Source organism: Cetorhinus maximus, chromosome 31 (genome assembly GCF_964194155.1).
Source record: "Cetorhinus maximus chromosome 31, sCetMax3.hap1.1, whole genome shotgun sequence".
Classification (NCBI taxonomy): domain Eukaryota; kingdom Metazoa; phylum Chordata; class Chondrichthyes; order Lamniformes; family Cetorhinidae; genus Cetorhinus; species Cetorhinus maximus.
Genome location: NC_135909.1, coordinates 20,587,061 through 20,606,598, shown reverse-complemented (window position 1 = coordinate 20,606,598; position 19,538 = coordinate 20,587,061). Strand labels below are relative to the sequence as shown.

Sequence of the window (19,538 nt, the reverse complement as noted above, 5' to 3'; positions counted from 1 at the left end):
GCCTTCAGCTGTTTCTTGATATCACATGGAGTGAATTGAATTGGCTGAAGACTGGCATCTGTGGAGGAGGTCCAAATGGATCATCCACTTGGCACTTCTGGCTGAAGATTGTTGCGAATGCACCAGCCTTATCTTTTGCACTGTTGTGCTGGACTCCTCCATCATTGAGGATGGGGATATTTGTGGAGCCACCTCCTCCACTGATCTGTTTGATTGTCCACCATCATTCACGATTGGATGTGGCAGGACTGCAGAGCTTAAATCTGATCCGTTTGTTGTGGAATCGCTTAGTGCTCTATACCACTTGCCGATTATGCTGTTTGGCATCCAAGTAGTACTGTTTTATAGCTTCACCAGGTTGACACCTCATTTTTATGTATGTCTGGTGCTGCTCCTGGCATGCCCTCCTGCACTCTTCATTGAACCAGGGTTGATCCCCTGGCTTGATGGTAATGGTAGAGTGGGGGATATGCCAGGCCATGAGGTTACAGATTGTGTTCGAGCACAATTTTACTGCTGCTGAAGCATCCTCATGGATGCTCAGTCTTGAGTTGCTAGATCTGATTGAAATCTATCCCGTTTAGCATGGTGTAGTGCCACACAACACGATGGAGGGTATCCTCAATGTGAAGGCGGGACTTCATCTCCACAATGACTGTGCGGTGGTCACTCCTACCAATACTGTCATGGACAGATGCATCTGCAGCAGGCAGGTTGGTGAGGATGAGGTCAAATATGTTTTTCCCTCTTCTTGGTTCCCTCACCACCTGCCACAGACCCAGTCTAGCAGCTATGTCATTTAGGACTCAGCCAGCTCGGTCAGTAGTGGTGCGACCGAGCTATTCTTGGTGATGGACATTGAAGTACCCCACCCAGAGAACATTCTGCACCCTTGCCACCCTCAGCCCTTCCTCCAAGTGATGTTCAACATGTAGGAGCACTGATTCATCAGTTATTATATTTGAGTGTGTAATTTAAATCTCTGTAAGTCTCTGTTCCGGTTATGAGAGTGGAACAAACTCTCGGACAACCTTTACTGTAAATGATTGTGGAATTCACTCTGTCAGTCTCTTGCTGTATGAGAATGTGGAATTAACTCCTTATGTCAATTTCTGTTACTGTATGTGAGTGTGGAATTAACTCTCTATTGGTCAGTCCCTGTTATGTATGTGTGTGGAATAAACAAACAATTTGTGAGCCTCTGTTACTGTCAGTGTGAAATTAACTCTATCGGTCAGTCTCTGTTACTGTATCTGAGTGTGGAATTAACTCCTTACGTCAGTCTCTGTTACTGTATGAGTGTGTGGAATTAACTCTCTATTGGTCAGTCTCGGTTACTGTGAGTGTGGAATTCTCTTTCCCAGTCTTTGTTAGGATATCTGTGAGTGGAATTAAGGACCTGTCAATTTCCATTAACGTTTCAGTGAGGAATTAACCTACAATAACAGAGACTGACAGAAACTAAGAGAGTTAGTTCCACACTCTCATATTAGTCTGTCTATGTTACTGTATGTGAGTGAGGGATATACAAATAAATTCTCAGCCTCTGTTTCTGAGATTGTGAAATTAACCCTCCATTGGTCAGTCTGTTATTGTGACTGTGAATTAACTTTCAATCTATCAATCTCTGTCATGTGTGTAAGTGCGGATTTAGCTTTCTATCCAATCGTGACGGTTACTGTAGGTGAGTGTGAAATTAACTCTTTGTATGATAACCTGTTACTGTAGGTGAATATAGAATTAATTCTGTCAGTTTCTGTTACTGTATCGGACCATGGAAATAACTCTTTCAGGCTCTGTTACTTCAAGAAAGTTAATTTCACACTCACCATCTGTCAATCTGTGTTACTGTATATGAGTACGACATTAACTCTCAGTCTCTGTTATGGAGTGAGGAATTAAATCTCAATCGTTTAGTCTCTGGTGCTTTCTGTGGGTGTGGAATTCACATCTTACATGTCAACCTCTGTTACTGTACATGAATGTGGAAGTAATTCTGTACCTGTCAGTCTCAGTTATGCTGAGTGTGGTATTCACTCTCTGTCAGAATCAGTGACTGTGAGTGAGTGTGAAATTAAATTTCTGTTAGTTTTGGTTGCTGTGTGTGATTGTGGAATTATCTTCCTGTCAATGACTATTTCTGTATGTGAGTGTGAATAAAGAGTGTAATAACCTGAATTACTGCATGTGTGTGGAATTAAATTTCTGTCAGTCAGTCTCTGTTGCTGTGAGTGTGGACAGGGTAGACAGGAAGACTTTTTTCCCCCATTGGTGGAAAGGTGGAGAAAAAGAGGGCGCAGATTTAAGGTAATTGGCAAAATAACCAATGACATCATGTGGAAAAACCTTGTTCATGCAGCGAGTGGCTAGGAGAAGTGCCTGAGATTGTGGGGAGGCAGAGTCAATCGAAGCATTCAAGAGGGAATCGGATTTTCATCAAAAAAGGAAAAATATGCAGGGCTATGTGGAAAAGGCGGTGAAGTGGCAAGAGGTGAACTGCTCCTTCAGAAGGCCAGCATAGACATAATGGGCAGAAAGGCCCCCTTCTGTGTTGTAATCATTCTATGATTCAATTAATTAACTCTCTGTCAATCTCTCTTACAGTGTATGTGTGTGGGTGGAATTAACTCTGCCTGTCACTCTCTACTATTGTATGTGAATGTGAAATTTACTTCCTGTCAGTCTCTGTTACTGTACAGGAAACAGTTAATAACGTTTGATCAGAAATGGTTGGGCCCTACTGTTCTCAAAAGTGCTCATGGTTAAACTCATCAGCTTCTCCTCTCTCTACTCTCCAGTTCAAAGTCAGCCAACAGGAACATACCTTCAAAGTTATCAAGGAACGACTTCCACATCCAACATCCATTCTAATTCCAAGGGTTGTTCATTTCTCAGTTTGTGTTTCCGGCCTCGGTTTTGTGAGCGACACCTGCAATAATTCACTGACAAAATCATGTGGATACTGGAAATCTGAAATAAAGAGAGAAAATGCTGGAAATACACAGCACCTCAGGCAGCATCTGTGGAGAAAGAAAAAGAGTTCACATTTCGGGTCACTGACATTCAGTCTGCAATAAAACACTTACTAACACCTCCTCATGGTGGCTGCAGATCCCACAATTCCCTGCATCCCAGAAACCGCTCTATCAAATGCACTGACTTCCCCGGGCATTCTGAGGTCGAACTTTTACCACTGCTACTTGCCTGCCTATTCCACCAACCTGCCTCTGTCCTTTAGAAGTTTAACACTATCCTCCTCACAGTTCAGAATACCTCCAACTTTCATCCACAAATTTTGAAACGGTGTCCCGTACACCCAGGTCTAGGCCATTAACATATAACATTTAAGAGCAAGGGTCCAAACACCGATCCCTGGCGAACTCCACTATAAATTTTCCTCCAGTCTGAAAAACAACCATTCACCACTACCCACTGTTTCCTGTCACTCAGCCAATTCCATATCCATGTTGCTCTGTCCCTTTTATTCCATGAGCTGTAACTTTGTTGACAAGTCTGTTGTGTGAGACTTTATCAAATGCCTTTTGGAAATCCATGTAAACCACATGAACAGCATCACCCTCCCCAACCCTCTCTGTTACCGCATCAAAGACTCGGTGCAAACGGGAGAAAAAACCGGGAAGCGGCGGCTGGGATGGGGGAGGCGCTGCACCATCGGCTTCAAGGTGCCGTCCCCCAGGCGCCTCTCCGCACGTCCGCCGAACTCGGCGGCTCTGATTCGGGCTCTGAGAGCTGCTGAGACTCGGTGTTACTGAAGATGCGTTCGACAACGTTCAGCTTCCTATTGCTGTACCGCGCATGCTCAGCGCAGAAAGGATTTCCGGTGGACGATGAGCCTGCGCCTGCGCAGTGCGGCCCCCCTGGTAGAGATAGGCCGTTTTATATCACCCGGCGCATTCTGGGAAGCGATGTCCGCCAATTTCGCTATTAACTTCAACGTAATGGCAAGTGTTTGTGCTCAACCTTTTTGTGCAAACTCTTGTGTAATAAATCAGCCCCACTCCCCTCATCCTTTTGAATAGCCTTAAAATATTTTCCCTTCTGTAGTTGTTCGTTTCAGTTTTGAAAGTTTATATTGAATCTGCTTCCACCATCCTTTGCGGCAGAGCATTCAAGGTCACAGCCTTCTAAATAAATGACAAAGGATGATCCATTCAATGCAGAGGGTGGTGGGGAGGAAGGTGAAGATAAGGGGAAGATTATCTGAATCCTGGGAGAAAGGGAATTGGTGGGAGTAGAGGTCGTGAAAAGGAACAAAAATGGTTGGGGGCCCTGTCAATCGCAGAGAGGAGAGAAAATCAGTTGAGGAAAAAAAGAAGATAAATTAGCAGCGTTGGTATGGGATATTATCTCTCCTCACCGAAACAATTATTCCAGGTGAAACAGTGATTTAAGTGTACTTTCTTCAATTTAGTACCCCGTATTCACTGATCACAATGTGGTCTGCTCTACATTAGAAAGATTGAGTGATTGCTTTGTGGAACATCTGTTCACACTGCAAGCATGACACCGAGTTTCCGAACACATGTCATTTTAAGTTTCCATCTTGTGCTCACACTGACCTTTCTGTCCTCAGCATCTTGCAGTGTTCTTATTAATCTCAATGTAAGCTCGAGGAACGGTATCTCATCTTTCAGTTGAGCACTTTAAACCCTTCCAACCTCAATACTGAGTATAACAATTTGAGGGCGTAATCTCAATCCCCATTGTGTATCATTTATATTGGATGTTTTGCTTTAATTCACATTTTTCTCTTGATTTTGCATGGCAGCTGTTCATTATCATTCACACCTCCTTTAAACACATCTTTGGTTTTGTTACTTGTCCATTTATCTGAGCCTTGCACCATCAACTGTTTTGTCATTTAATCTCTTCTGCCTCCACCCTGATTTGGAAACAACAAGAGAAAGGGTTATACCAGATTCAATAATAAATAATGAGAGAGAATTAATTAATCTTCTGAGAGTAAATTAGCATCGAACAATGAGTGACCACAATGCGTTAGAGTCAAAGAAACGTCACAGAAATGTGACAACTTTCACCTTAGTTAAGGAAAATAAGGGCAGAATGAGCAGGAGGCTGAACGCATTAACTTCCAAACAGCTACTAACAGGCAAAAGGAAACAATCAGAGTCACTCAAAGGAGTTTTTAGTACAATATGTATCTGATGCAAGGCCGAAGGAAGGAAACTTCACTTTCTCTGTTCATGGTGATTATGGAACTGAATTCCACGTTTAAAACGTGTAATTAAGCAGGAATGTCGATATCTATCCTAAAAACGATTAACTGTCTTTGATATGATGCTGTCTTCACCATGATGGCACTTTTGTTCTTTTCGATGCTACATGTCACAGTGAGGATGCTGTTGTCCAAATTAGATTGATGAATTACTGCAGGGTGTCATATAGATCAGACGTACTAATAAATATAAGCTTCACTATATTGTTTCCATCCCAGAAATTTCCGATTCAGGTAATTTTGGAGTGATAGTTTATGAGAAAAAAACATTCAGACTTTGCCAGCTCTTCGTGAGAAATGGGCTGACAGAAAGTCTCTGCTGGTGTGTGTTTGCAGCATTTGCCGCTAGTGTCCCGGTGTGAATAAAAGGAATTTGAGAGGTTTGTTGCAGATTTAAGTGTTTATGGGAAACGGAAATCCAATGCTGTAAACCATAAAGATAAATTTATCGTAACAGCCAATGTTTCTTTTAGTCAGACCATAAATAGCAGAGGATGGTTTCGATCCATCGACCTCTGGGTTATGGGTCCAGCACGCTTCCGCTGCGCCACTCAGCTATATAAGATTACTCGATGATGAATATCAGTCTTGTGTGTTAGGGAAATAAGTAATCACTTGCTTTGTGCTATTTGGGCGAGAATACATGTATTGGGAGGATCAACTTAGCTACATATTTCCACTGTGTCACGCCAGAAACAGTCAGAAAAACACAGACAGAAAGGCAGCAAGAGACTGTCAGCATACACAAGGTGATAGAGAAAGATGCCGAGCAAATTAGCAAGACACCGAGATGGAGAGACTGATCACTTTTGTAAAGTTGTTTCTTGCTGCACAGAGATGTCCCCTGTTTGTCAATATGACACCTATTGTGTAACGGTGCTTTCCGTTGAGTAACTATGCACCCCGTTGTGTAACTATGCTCTCTTTTGTGGAACTGTGCTCTCTGCTGTGTAACTGTGCCCTCTGTTGTATAACTGTGCCCTCTGTCATGTAACTGCGCTCTCTGTTGTGTAACTGCGCCCCTCTTGTGTAACTGTGGCCCCTGTTATTTAACTCTGCTCTCTGTTGTGTAATTGTGTTCTCTGTCATGTTACTGTGTTCTCTGTTGAGTAACTGTGCTTTCTGTTATGTAACTGTGCCCCCTGCCCCCTGCTCCAGGGAGCAGACTCGGAGGGAGGAGCACCGGAGCTGTGACCTCGGGGCACAGAGTAACTAAAGCCAAAACTGAAAAAGTGACGTTACTGGAAAGCTGTGATCTGTTTGGTTGGTGGGAAATCTGCATCACATTTGAAAATAAAACACTGCAAAGCTAATTAATAAATTCATTAACTAAGTCGAGATGGCTGGGCAGGTGATGTGCTGTAGCTGTATGATGTGGGAGCTGGCAGATCCCATTGCGAGTCGCAGCGACCACATCTGCAGCATGTGTTGGTTGCTGGAGGAACTCCGGCTCAGAATTGATGAGCTAGAGTCCGAGATCCGGATGCTGCAGCAGATCCGGGAGGGGGGGAGTTACCTGGACGCTTTGTTTCAGGAGGCGGTCACACGCGGTAGATTAAGAACCTCAAATTCGGTCAGTGGTCAGGGTCAGCAGGGTGTGACTGCAAGTGAGGCAGGTAGAGGGATCCTGTTTTCAGGAACAGAGGAGCATTAGCTCTTGACCTTGTCCAACAGGTACGAGGTACTTGCTCCCTGTGTGGAGGCCATGTTCTTTGGGAACTGGGCTGACCGATCCTTTGTCCCCTTCACTATCAGGGCTGACGGCCTGAAGGTGCTGGGGATATTGTTCGGAGGGACCGGGGCATGTGTTAGAAACTGGAAGGAGAGAGTGTCTATGGTGCAAAGAAAACTGGACATGTGGGAGCGATGCTCCCTCTCTATTGTGGGTAAGAACCTGGTCATCTGGTGTGAGGCTCTCTCGCTGTTGCTGTACGTGGCGCAGGTCAGGCCCATTCCAGACTCCTGCGCGATGGCGATCACCTGAGCCATCTTTTCCTTTATCTGGAGGTCGAAAATGGATCGTGTCCGCAGGGATGCGATGTACAAGCCTTTAGATAAAGGGGGAAAAACGTGCCCAACATCGCCCTCGTACTCCTCTCCGCAGATGCTGCCAGACCTGCTGAGTTTTTCCAGGTATTTTTCTTTTTGTTTTGGATTTGCAGCATCCGCAGTTTTTTGCTTTTATTTCCCTCATACTGATGGCCACCTTTGTGTGTGGCTGCATCAAGCTGTGCGTAGACCCTCGGTACGCAAACACCAAGTGTCACTACGTGCTGAGGTTCTACCTGCTCCCGGTGTTGCGAAGGATGGGTCTGGCCACGCTGCCGCGGAACACTCCAAGTAGTTGGACCGTGCTGCACCACCTGGCCCTCGTGAAAAGTTTATGCAGAGAAACACCTTTGACCACAAGTCTATCATGCAGTGGTCGGCACGTAACATCTTAGAGGCCCTGCGGCAAAAGGAGAGGGTGGATCCTGTGGGATGGTTCCCCGAGCAGACTGTCAAAGTCATTTGGCAGAATGCCTCATCGCCAGAACTTTCCAACAAGCACCAAGACGTAGCTTGGCTGGTGGTGAGAAAGGCCCTCCCCGTCAGATCCTTCCTACACACCAGGAGTCTCACCCCCTCTGCACGTTGCCCTCGAGGTGGCTGTGGTGGGGAAGAGACCGTTGTTCACCTCCTTGCGGATTGTGACTTTACAAAGAAGGTCTGGAGAGAGATGCAGTGGTGTCTGTCAAGGTGCATCCCAAGCAGTTCTGTGACATAGGACTCTGTGCTTTACGGGCTGTTCCCAGGGACACACACCGAGACAAATACCAGCTGCAGCTGGAGGATCATCAACTTGGTGAAAGACGCTATTTAGTCTGCCCAAAACTTGTTGGTCTTCCAGCGCAAAGAGTTGTCCCTGACCGAGTGTTGCAGACTGGCACATTCCAAGGTCCAGGACTACGTGCTGAGGGATGCAATAAAGCTTGGGGCAGCTGCCGCAAAGGAGCAATGGGGAAAGCCCTTTCTGCCACAGTGCATCGATGGACTAGGAACTGTTGAGAGCCCCTCAGGCTGTACAGCTCAAAATGAATGTATGCAGTGAATACTTAATGTATTATAAAAGTATTGAAGCACCTCAGAGTGCAACATGATGTATGTTGATGACTCCAATACCATTGTCTGATTGTCTGTATTAACCAGATTGAAAGTTTGTAATACTCATTGATTGTAATGATGTACCTTGTGATACATGTGTAAAAATTGAATCTGATTGTACTTATGTCATGGTGATTTTGAAATGGTTTGGAATGTTCTTCCAGATATTTTATTAATAAAGTATATTTTTCAAAAAAAAAGTACTCGCTCCCTGTGTGGATGAGGAGCAAGGCTGTAGGGAGCATGAGCCAGCTGACCACGGAACCCTGGCACAGGAGGCCATTCAAGAGGGGGGAGCAAAAAGACAAGTGGTCGTTGTAGGGGATTCTATAGTTAGGTGAATTGATAGCATCCTTTGTAAGCAGGATCGAGAGACCCGCATGGTATGTTGCCTGCCCAGTGCCAGTGTGAGGGTCATCTCTGACCGGCTTGGAAGGATATTGGAGAGGGAGGGGGAGAATCCAGTTGTTGCGGTCCACGTCGGGACAAATAACATAGGTAAGACTAGGAAAGAGGACCTGTTTGGGGATTATCTGGAACTAGGAACTAAATTAAAGAACAGGTCCTCAAGGGTTATAATCTCTGGATTACTACCCGAGCCACGTGCAAATTGTCATAGGGATGCAAGAATAAGGGAAGTAAACACGTGGCTAAAGGAGTGGTGCGGGAAAGAGGGGTTCCATTTTGTGGGGCATTGGCATCAGCATTGGAACAGGAGGGATCTGTACCATTGGGATGGTCTCCACCTGAACCGACCTAGGACCAATGTTCTAGCGAAAAGGGTAAATAGGGTGGTCAACAGGACTTTAAAATAGAAAGTGGGGGGGAAGGGAAGGGGAAAACTCCAGGAAGTATGACTAATGGGAAACAAAGCAGCAGGTTAGCGTGTGGGGGTTGGATTCAACTTCATGGAAAATTATGAACAAACTGAAAAGAAAGGAGAGCCCAGGAGAGGCTATTAAAGTCTCCAGGACACAAAATAGGACAGAGTGTTTGGAACGGGCTAGGAATCTAATTTCAAGCACATCAGATAAAGGGACGACAATGAGAAGGGGGACGGGAAATACAGGACTGAAGGTGTTGTATCTGAATGCATGCAGTATACGAAATAAGGTAAATCAGCTTGTGGCACAGATTGAAATTGGCAGATATGATGTGGTGGGCATCAGGGAGACATGGCTGCAAGGGGATCATGACTGGGAGCTAAATATCCAAGGATATACATCCTCTTGAAAAGGTAGGCAGGTTGGCAGAGGGGGTGGGGTTGCTTTGTTAGTAAGAAATGAAATTAAACTGATAGCAAGAAACGACGTAGGGTCAGATGATGTAGAATCTGTGTGTGTAGAGTTGAGGAACCACAAAGGTAAAAAAAGGAAACATAATGGGAGTTATGTGCAGGCCTCCAAACAGTAGTCAGGATGTGGGACACAAGATACACCAGGAGATAGAAAAGGCGTGTAAGAAAGGCAAGGTTACAGTGATCATGGGGGATTTCAATATGCAGGTAGACAGGGAAAATCAGGTTGGTAGTGGATCCCAAGAAAAGGAATTTGTGGGATGTCTCCGAGATGGCTTTTTGGAGCAGCTTGTGGTGGTGCCCACTAGGGAACAGGCAATTCTAGATTTATTGATGTATAATGAGGCAGATTTGATAAGGTAGCTTAAGGTGAAGGAACCCTGAGGAGGAAGTGACCATAATATGATAGAATTTACCGTGCAATTTGAGAGGAAAAAGCTGGTATCAGGTATTACGGTATTACAGTTGAATAAAGGCAACTATAGACGCATGAGGGAAGAGATGGCCACAATTGACTGGGAGATGAGCCTCGCAGGAAAGGCAGTGGAACAGCAATGGCAGGAGTTTCTGTGAGTAATTTGGGAGACACAGCAAAAATTCATCCCTAGGAAGAAGAAGCACACTAAAGGGAGGACGAGGCAACCATGGCTGACAAGGTAAGTCAGGCACAGCATAAAAGCTAAAGAGAAAGCATACAATGCGGCGAAGAGCAGTGGGAAACCAGGAGATTGGGAAGCCTACAAAGACAAACAGAGGACAACTAAAAAAGAAATAAGGAGGGAGAAGATTAAATATGAGGGTAAACTAGCCAGTAATATAAAAGAAGATTGCAAGAGGGTTTTTAGATATATAAAGGATAAGAGAGAGGCAAAAGTACACATTGGGCGGCTGGAAAATGACGCTGGAGAAGTGGTAGTGGGGAACAAATAAATGGCGGAGGAACTGAATATGTACTTTGCGTCAGTCTTCACGGTGGAAGACACGAGTAACCTCCCGAAAGTTCAGGAGAGTCGGGGGGGCAGAGGAGAGTATGGTGGCCATTACCAAGGAGAAGGTGCTAGGAAAACTGAAAGGTCTGAAAGTGGATAAATCACCTGGACTAGATGGATTACACCCCAGAGTTCTGAAGGAGATAGCTGAAGAGATAGTGGAGGAGTTAGTGGTGATCTTTCAGGAATCACTGGAGTCAGGGAGGGTCCCAGAGGACTGGAAAATCGCTAATATAACCCCCTATTTAAGAAGGGAGTGAGGCAAAAGACGGGAAATTACAGGCAGATTAGCTTGACCTCGGTCGTTGGTAAGATTTTAGAGTCCATTATTAAGGATGAGATTTCAGAATACTTTGAAGTGCATGGTAAAATAGGGCAAAGTCAGCATGGTTTTATCAATGGGAAGACCATGCCTGACAAATATGTTAGAATTTTTTGAGGAGGTAACGAGTAGCTTAGACAAAGGATAGCCAATGGATTTTATCTACTTGGACTTCCAGAAGGCCTTTGACAAGGTGCCGCACAGGAGGCTGCTCAGTAAGATAAGAGCCCATGGTGTTAGAGGCAAGGTACTAGCATGGATAGAAGATTGGCTGTCTGGCAGGAGACAGAGAGTGGGGATAAGGGGGTCCTTCTCAGGATGGCGACCAGTGACTAGTGGAGTTCCGCAGGAGTCAGTGTTGGGGCCACAACTTTTCACTTTATACATTAATGATCTAGATGAAGGAACTGAGGGCATTCTGGCTAAGTTTGCAGATGATACAAAGATAGGTGGAGGGATAGGTAGTATTGAGGAGGCGGCGAGCCTGCAGAAGGATTTGGACAGGTTAGGAGAATGGGCAAAGAAGTGGCAGATGGAATACAACATGGGGAAGTGTGAGGTCATGCACTTTGGTAGGAAGAATAGAGGCATAGACTATTTTCTAAATGGGGAGAGAATTCAGAATTCTGGAGTGCAAAGGAACTTGGGAGTCCTAGTCCAGGATTCTCTTAAGGTTAACTTGCAGGTTGAGTCAGTAGTTAGGAAGGCAAATACAATGTTGGCATTTATTTCGAGAGGACTAGAACATAAAAGCAGGGATGTGCTGCTGAGGGTTTATAAGGCTCTGGTCAGACCACATTTAGAATATTGTGAGCAATTTTGGGTCCCGAATCTCAGGAAGGATGTGCTGGCCCTGGAGAGGGTCCAGAGGATGTTCACGAGAATGATCCCAGGAATGAAAGGCTTAACATATGAGGAACGTTTGAGGACTCTGGGTCTATACTCGATGGAGTTTAGAAGGATGAGGGAGGATCTGATTGAAACTTACAGAATACTGAAAGGCCTGGGTAGAGTGGACGTGTGGAAGATGTTTCCATTGGTAGGAGAGACTAGGACCCGAGGGCACAGCCTCAGAGTAAAGTAACCTTCAGAACAGAGATGAGGAGAAACTTCTTTAGCCAGAGAGTGGAGAATCTATGGAATTCATTGCCACAGAATGCTGTGGAGGCCAGGTCATTGATTGTATTGAAGACCGAGATAGATAGGTTCTTGGTTGGTAAGGGGATCAAAGGTTACGGGGAGAAGCTGGAAAAATGGGGTTGAGAAACTTATCAGCTATGATTGAATGGGGGAGCAGACTCCAAGGGGCGAATGGCCTAATTTCTGCTCCTATGTCTTATGGTCTTATGGTCTAACTGTGCTCTCTGTTGTGTATAACCGTGCTCTCTGTAGTCTAATTCTGTTCTCTGTCGTTTAATTATGCTCTATGTTGTGTAACTGCACCTTCTATTGTGTAACTGCCCCCTGTTGTTTAACTGTGCTTTCTGTTGTGTAACAGTGCTCTCTGTTATGTAATTGTGTTCTCTGTTATATAGCTGTGCACTCAGTGATTCATAAAGGTCTATAGCACAGAAGGAGGCCATTCTGCCCATCGTGTCCTCGCCTGTCATCAAAGGTCTGACTAATCTCATTTCCCAGCACTTGGCCCAAAGCCTTGGGGGCTATGGCAACATAACTGAAAACGTAAATACTTCTTAAATGTTACCAGAGTTTCTGACTCAACCACCCTTGCCTGCATTGAGTTCCAGACTCCCACCACCCTCTGTCTGAAAATACATCTTCTCTATTCCCCTCCTATCCTTCTATCTCTTACCTTATATCAATGCCACCTGGTTTTTGACCCCTCTACTCATGGGAAAAAAAAGTAGTGCTTCCATATCCACCCTGCCTATTCCCTTCATAATCTTATACACCTCTATCAGGTCTCCTCTCAACCTTCACTGTTCCAAGGAAAACAACCCCAGCTTATCCAATGTTTCCTCATAGCTTAGACCCTCCAGCCCAGGCATCACCCTGGTAAATCTCCTCTGCATCCTCTCCAGTGTAGTCATCACCCTTCCTATAATGTGGTGACCAGAACTACACGCAGTACTCCAGTTGTGGCCTAACCAGCGTTTTATACAGTTCTAACATAACCTCCCTGCTCTTGTGTTCTATGCCTCAGCTAATTAAACCAACATCCCATATGCCTTCTAACCACTTTATATACCTGCCATGCTACCTTCAGGGATTTGTGAGTATGCACTCCAAGGTCCCTCTCATCTTCAGTACTTTCCAGGGTCCTACCATTCATAGTTTAATTCCTTGCCTTGTTAGCTCCCCCCCAAGGGCATTACCTCACACTTTTCCGGGTTGACTTCCATTTGACACTGCTCTGCACCTGACCGGTCCATTGATCTCCTCCTGCAGTTTACGGCTATCCTCCTCAGTATTTACCACCCTACCAATTCTCGTGTAAGCTGCAAAATTCTTGATCATATCCCCTACATTTAAGTCCAAATCATTCATGTACACCACAAACAGCAAGGGCCCCAACGCCGAATCTTGTGGAACCCCACTGGAAACCGGCCTTCAGTCACAAAAATATCCCTCTACCATCACCCTCTGCTTCCTGCCTCTCAGTAAATTTTGGATCCAACATGTCACTTTGTCTTGGATCCCATGGGCTCTTACTTTCTTGACCAGTCGGCCATGAAGGACTTTATCAAAAGCCTTGCTAAAGTCCATGTAGTCCACACCAAATGCATACCCTCATCAACACTCCTGGTTACCTCCTCAAAAAATTCGATCAAATTTGTCAAACACGACCATCCCTTAACAAATCCATGTTTACTATCCCTGCTTAATCCGTGTCTCTCCAAGTGCAGATATATTCTGTCCCTCAGAATTCCTCCCCACCACCGAGGTTAAACAGAATGTCCTGTAATTTGCTGGTCTATCCCTTCCTCCCTTTTTCAATAATGAGACAACGTTAACAGTCCTCCAGTCCCCTAGCAACTCACCTGTATCCAGAGAGGATTTTAAAATTACTGTCAGGGCCCTTGATATCTCTTCCCTTTCCTCTCTCAACAGCCTGGGATACATCCCATCCAGGCATGGAATTTATCCAATTTTAAGGCTGCTAAGCCCATTCGTACCTCCGATTTCATAGTCCTCCACCCGAATGTCTATATCTGCATCGTACTTTTCCATTGTGCAGACTGACACAAAGTATTCATTGAGGATTGTACCTACGTCTCCCAGGTCCACACACAGATTACCTCTATGATCAGGAATAGGCCCTACTCTTTCCCTAGTTATTCTCTAAATCTTTATATGTTAAAAGAAATCCTTTGGGTTTTCCTTTATTCTAACCACCAATGCTTTCTCATGCACTCTCTTAGCTTTCCTAATTTCATTCTTAAGTTCCCCTCTGCACTTCCCCGTCCAAACTTATCCTTTTCTATAACTATCCTAAATCTAACTGAGTTATGGTCACTATCTCCAAAATACTCCCCTACTGATATGCCTACCACCTGCCTGAGCTGATTTCCGAATATTAGGTCCTGAACTGCCCCCTCCATTGGTGAGCTTTCCACGCACTGGCTAAACAAGTTCTCCTGCATGCAACTTGAGAATTTTGCTCCCTCCCTACCTTGCACACTAAAACTATCCCAGTTAAAATTTGGGTAGGAAAAATCCCTCTATTGTGTAACTGTGCTCTCTGTTGTGTAACTGTGCCCTCTGTTGTGTAACTGTGCTCCCTGTGGTGTAACTATGCTCTCTGCTGTTGAGGGATCTTCACCATCGTGTAAGTGCTTCCCTGTCAAGTAAACGTGTTTCTGTCTGTGTACAGATGTTCTCTTCCCTGTTCTGTAAATATGTTCTCCGTTGCTCAGTGATGATGTTTTCTGTTGGGTAAATATTTCTTCCGGGGGCCTTGATTTTCCCTGTCATGTTAATGTGTTCCATGTTGTGTTCAGATGTTCCCCCTTCTTGTGTGAAAATCTGGTTAAGCTACTACTGGACTACAATCATCATTTCTCGAATGCATTTGTTACCCTCTAGTAGTCAATGTGATTGTGCAATACATTCCGAGAACTCTGTTATGAAACATGAGGGAGATTTGTTCTGTATATGTCCATCACAGATGGTGTTTGTGAGTGTAGCATTCATTCTGTGTCTCAGTCTCTGGAACAGTTTGTGAGAGTGAGATTCCTTCTTTATGGGTCAATGTTTGGTACTGTTTGTGGGGGTGGGAATAATTCTGTTTCAGTCAGTGGTGCTGAATGTCAGCATGAGAATCATTCTGTATCTATCAGACCCCATTGCTGCCAGGGGAAGTGGGATTAATTCTGTCTCTGAATGTCTCTGGTATTCTTATTATTATTCAGGCCTTCGGGATAGAGGATGATTTGCTTTCACTCCTGTTAAGTGGGTTCTGAAATAGATAAGATGTCCAATGCGTGATTTTAAAAAAAACATTCATGTGGGCTTCGCTGGCTTATTGCACATCCCTAGTTGCCCTTGTTCAGGGGTATTTGAGTGTTAATCAAATTGAGGTAGGTCTAGAGTCACATGTCGGCCAGACCAGGTAAGGACGGCAGATTTACTTCCCTAAAGGGCATTAGTGAACCAGGTGGGTTCTTACAACAATGGTTTCATGGTCATCATTAAGCTTTTAATTCCAGATTTATATTGAATTCAAATTCCACCATCTGCTGTGGTAGGATTGGAACCAGGGTCGCCGGAGGCATTCCCCTGGGTCCCTGGATTTCTAATCCAGTGACAGTCTGATCTGCAGTCTCTGCCACATGTGGGGCTTGTTGTGCTTGAAGGTCGGGTGGATGAGTTGTTTGGAGGTTTGTGTTCCCTCTCTCTCCCTCTCCGAACAAATGGAGTCAGTGTCTGATTCCACTGCAGTCCTGCAGCACCCAGCTACTGCAGACCAAGGACTTGGACCACTTTACAACAATTTCCTGCCCTCCAGAAACAATCCACTGCTCTATGAATGGGACTGAGTGACAGAGCAGAGGGTCCTGCACAGATCAAATTACTAGTCCCCGCCCCACTGAGAATACATTTATGTTTTTATTTGTTCACAGGATGTGGGAGCCACTTACCAGGCAAGAATCTATTTGTCGATTCCTAATTGCCCTTCAGGCCAGATCCTAGTGAGTTGCTGCTTTTTGTTCTGGTTTTTCGTAATGACTATTAATTGAAAAAATATTTTAGTCTATTTTGTATTTGCTACCTCCCCTCTGCTTGAGTTATTATAAATACCCTTTTCTTCCGACAGGCAAATACTTGAAAGCAGCAGAATAAATGGAGTGGTTCCGTGACACAAGGAGAAGTGCAGCCAGCTCATTCTCACACAGTAAGTACAGTATCACTCACAGAGAGCAGAGACATCAGTTCCACAATCACCAACAACACAGTAATTTTGACGGGCACTGAGCCCAAGTCCCAGAAATGTATATTCAATCAAACAGAGCAGGAGAGTGAGTTAACCAGATGGGTTTTTATCGATGGGAGTTTCAAGATTATTAAAAAACTAAATGTCACCAGCAGCTGTGGTGGGATTTGATCCCGCGCCTCCATAACATTATCCTGAGCGGGTCCTGATGGGTCTCGACAGGGTGGATGTGGAGAGGATTTTTCCTCTTGGAGGAGAATCTAGAAGTCGGGGTCACTGTTTAAAAATAAGGGATCGCCCATTGAATACAGAGATGAGGAGATTTTTTTCTCTCAGAGGGTAGTGAGTCTTTAGAACTCTCTCCCTCAAAAGGCGGTGGAAGCGGAGTCTCTGAATGTTTTTAAAGCAGAGCTACATAGATTCGTGATAAGCAAGAGGGTGAAAGGTTATCGAGGGTAGGCAGGAATGTGAGGTGGAGGTTACAATCAGATCAACCAAGACGTTACTGAATGACGGAGCAGACTCGATGGGCCGAATGGCCTCATCCTGCTCTTTATTCCTTCTGTTCATAAGTTCATTTGCCTGGAACTCTAGACTCCCTCTCGATCAACTCCACTCATAAAACTGGCACCGAAACCAAACAGCGGCTGTTTAAAACGTGCCCGTCCTACTTCTCACCTGGTGCCTGCAATAGCTGCTCTTTGTCTGACTCCCCACATCCTGACTGTCCGGCTCTGTTCCCACTCCTCACTGTCCAATACCAACAAACCGAGGGAGCGGGAACTCAATCAGGAATATTCACTGCTGCTTTGTGGAGAGAAAGCTGCAATGATTTTCAATAACAGCTTCTTCTCATTCTGTCTCCCTCCTCCCAGGAAGCTGCTGTTTGTTCCCTTCCCCCAAGACCGGGGTCTCTCCATTGGCGGCTCTTCCTGTCCCAGGTCGAACAATGGGAGAGCAGCGCGCATGCGCTCTTCCGCTCACCGCATCCCCCCTCCCCCAAGACCTCACCCACCCGCCCCCCCAACCACCCCGTACCGCTCTGGTGGCGGGTCGGAATGACGCATGCGCAGAATTCTACAACATTGCGTGAAACTATTTTGTTTGGAAATGTTCTCCAATTCACTTTTATCCGAGATTCAGCAAAAGACCTGGAGCTTATGGGGAGGAAACAACGACAACTGGGACTTGCCCCCGCAAGAAACTCATTCTGGGATCTTTCTGTGCAGACTGTTTGGTATTCAGGGCCAGTCTTCACAAAGCAATCCTGCAGAATCACTGGAGGAACCCGGGAGTCGGGGTGTTTGCTGGGACCATGAATGAGGTAATATCAGACAGGAACTTTCCAGATTCATCTGATCCAAGTGAAACACTCGCTGGGAGTAATATCCAATGGCCCTGGGCTGCAGAGAGTACAACAGGGAAGAGAGGGTTAAACATGGGCCATTGTTTCTCACTCATTGACACTGTCATCGAGCCATGGAGTCACAGAGTCATGGAGACATTACTACTCAGAAGGAGGTCATTCGGCCCATCCAGTCCATACTGACTGTCTGTAGAATAATCCAGTCAGTCCTATTCTCCTGCTCTATCCCTGCGACTTTATTTCCCATAGGCGCCCACGCAATTTCCGTTTGAAATCTCCGTTTCCACAATGCCCATAGGGATCAAGATCCAGGTCATTACCTGGCGAGTAACAAAGTTCTAGCACACATCCCCCCTGCACATCTTGTCTTAAATTTTAAATTCGTGTCCATTAATCCTTCTACCCTCAGCTCATGGGAACAGTTTTCCATTGTTCACCTGATCTAATCCTATTATAATCTTGTACACCTCTCTCAGACCTCCCCTCAATTTCGTTTTCTTCAAGTAGAGCGGCTTCAGATTCTCCAACCAACCTTGCAGCTATAACCCCTCATGCCTGGAACTATTCTAGTAAACCTCCTTTGCACCGTCTCAAAGACCCTCACATCCTTCTAAAAGTGTGGTGACCAGAAATAGGCGCATTATTCTAGTTGCAGCCTAAACAAAGCTTTATAAAGGTTAAACATAACGTTCCTGCTTTTATGCTCAGCATCTCTGTTGATGAAATCAAGGATCCCATCTGCTTTCCTAACTACTCTCTCAAAATCTCCTGTCACCTACAAAGATCTAAAGATTTTCGGGCCCTCTGACCCTGCACAATTTTTAGAACGGGAACATTAAGTTTATGTCTCCTCTCCCTAGCTCTTCTGTCAAAACACAGCACTGTTCCTGAGTGTCGGATTAATAATGTGTCTCTGCTACAGTATCAGTGAGAACTGAGGTTGCAGCTTCTGCCTTTCCAGGAGAAATTTTATGGATGGAATCATAATTTACAGGGATTTCTGCAACTGATGGATGTATTGTCTGGTCGCCTGAGTCTCACCGCCCTCACTCACTCTGTCTCTGTCTATCCCTCCAGCCCCTCTCTATTGAATTCCATATGAAGGAGAGGTACTGTTGTTTAGTGGCTGAGTGCACACAATCTGTATCTTCAAATGATCAAAAATAAGTCTGCTTGTGAACAAGACAATAATTTAAACCAGTTACGGGTTAACCCTGTGATTTGCTGCAGCCTCCTGAATCTGGGGAACAGACACTGTGAGCAGCTCCGGTCTCAGAGGGTTTAACAGTTACTGAGCTGGGAAACTACAACTAATCCCCGAGAATCCACAGCTCAGGCCGAGAGGAGAGGAAAGCCTGTCCTGGGAGCTGTAAATCTGAGACACAGTTTGTCCTGTCAATGTGTAGATGTGAACATTGTATCAGCGAGAGTGTGTTAAAGGGGCGGGCGGGTTAGACTAATGTCACTGTGTTTGTGTGTCCGGCCTCAGCGCCAGATTTCCAAGTCCTTCTTGTATAAAATCACAAGATTTCCCTGTCATAAGATCGCGCTGCTCCCCTGCTCAGCCCTGAAGAGAGAATTTAAGGGAAATATTTCGTTAATTTCAAGATTTCAGTGGAAACACAGAGAAGAAGTCAGCGATCGGCTGAGAGGGCGCGATCAAAGCAGCAAAGAAACGGGTTTAAATCGAAATTGCTGCCTTTAATTCGGATGGAACTTTCTCGACAACAAACATTCGGATTTTGTTAACAGAAGGAAGCGAGTGTGG

General features: G+C 45.1%; 1 protein-coding gene across 1 annotated transcript in view; it reads left to right on the top strand.

Moving 5' to 3' along the window:
* The window catches only part of LOC144670314 (histone H2B-like), a 1,149,071-nt gene that overhangs the window by 228,652 nt on the left and 900,881 nt on the right, over nucleotides 1–19,538 (top strand). The window lies entirely within an intron of this gene.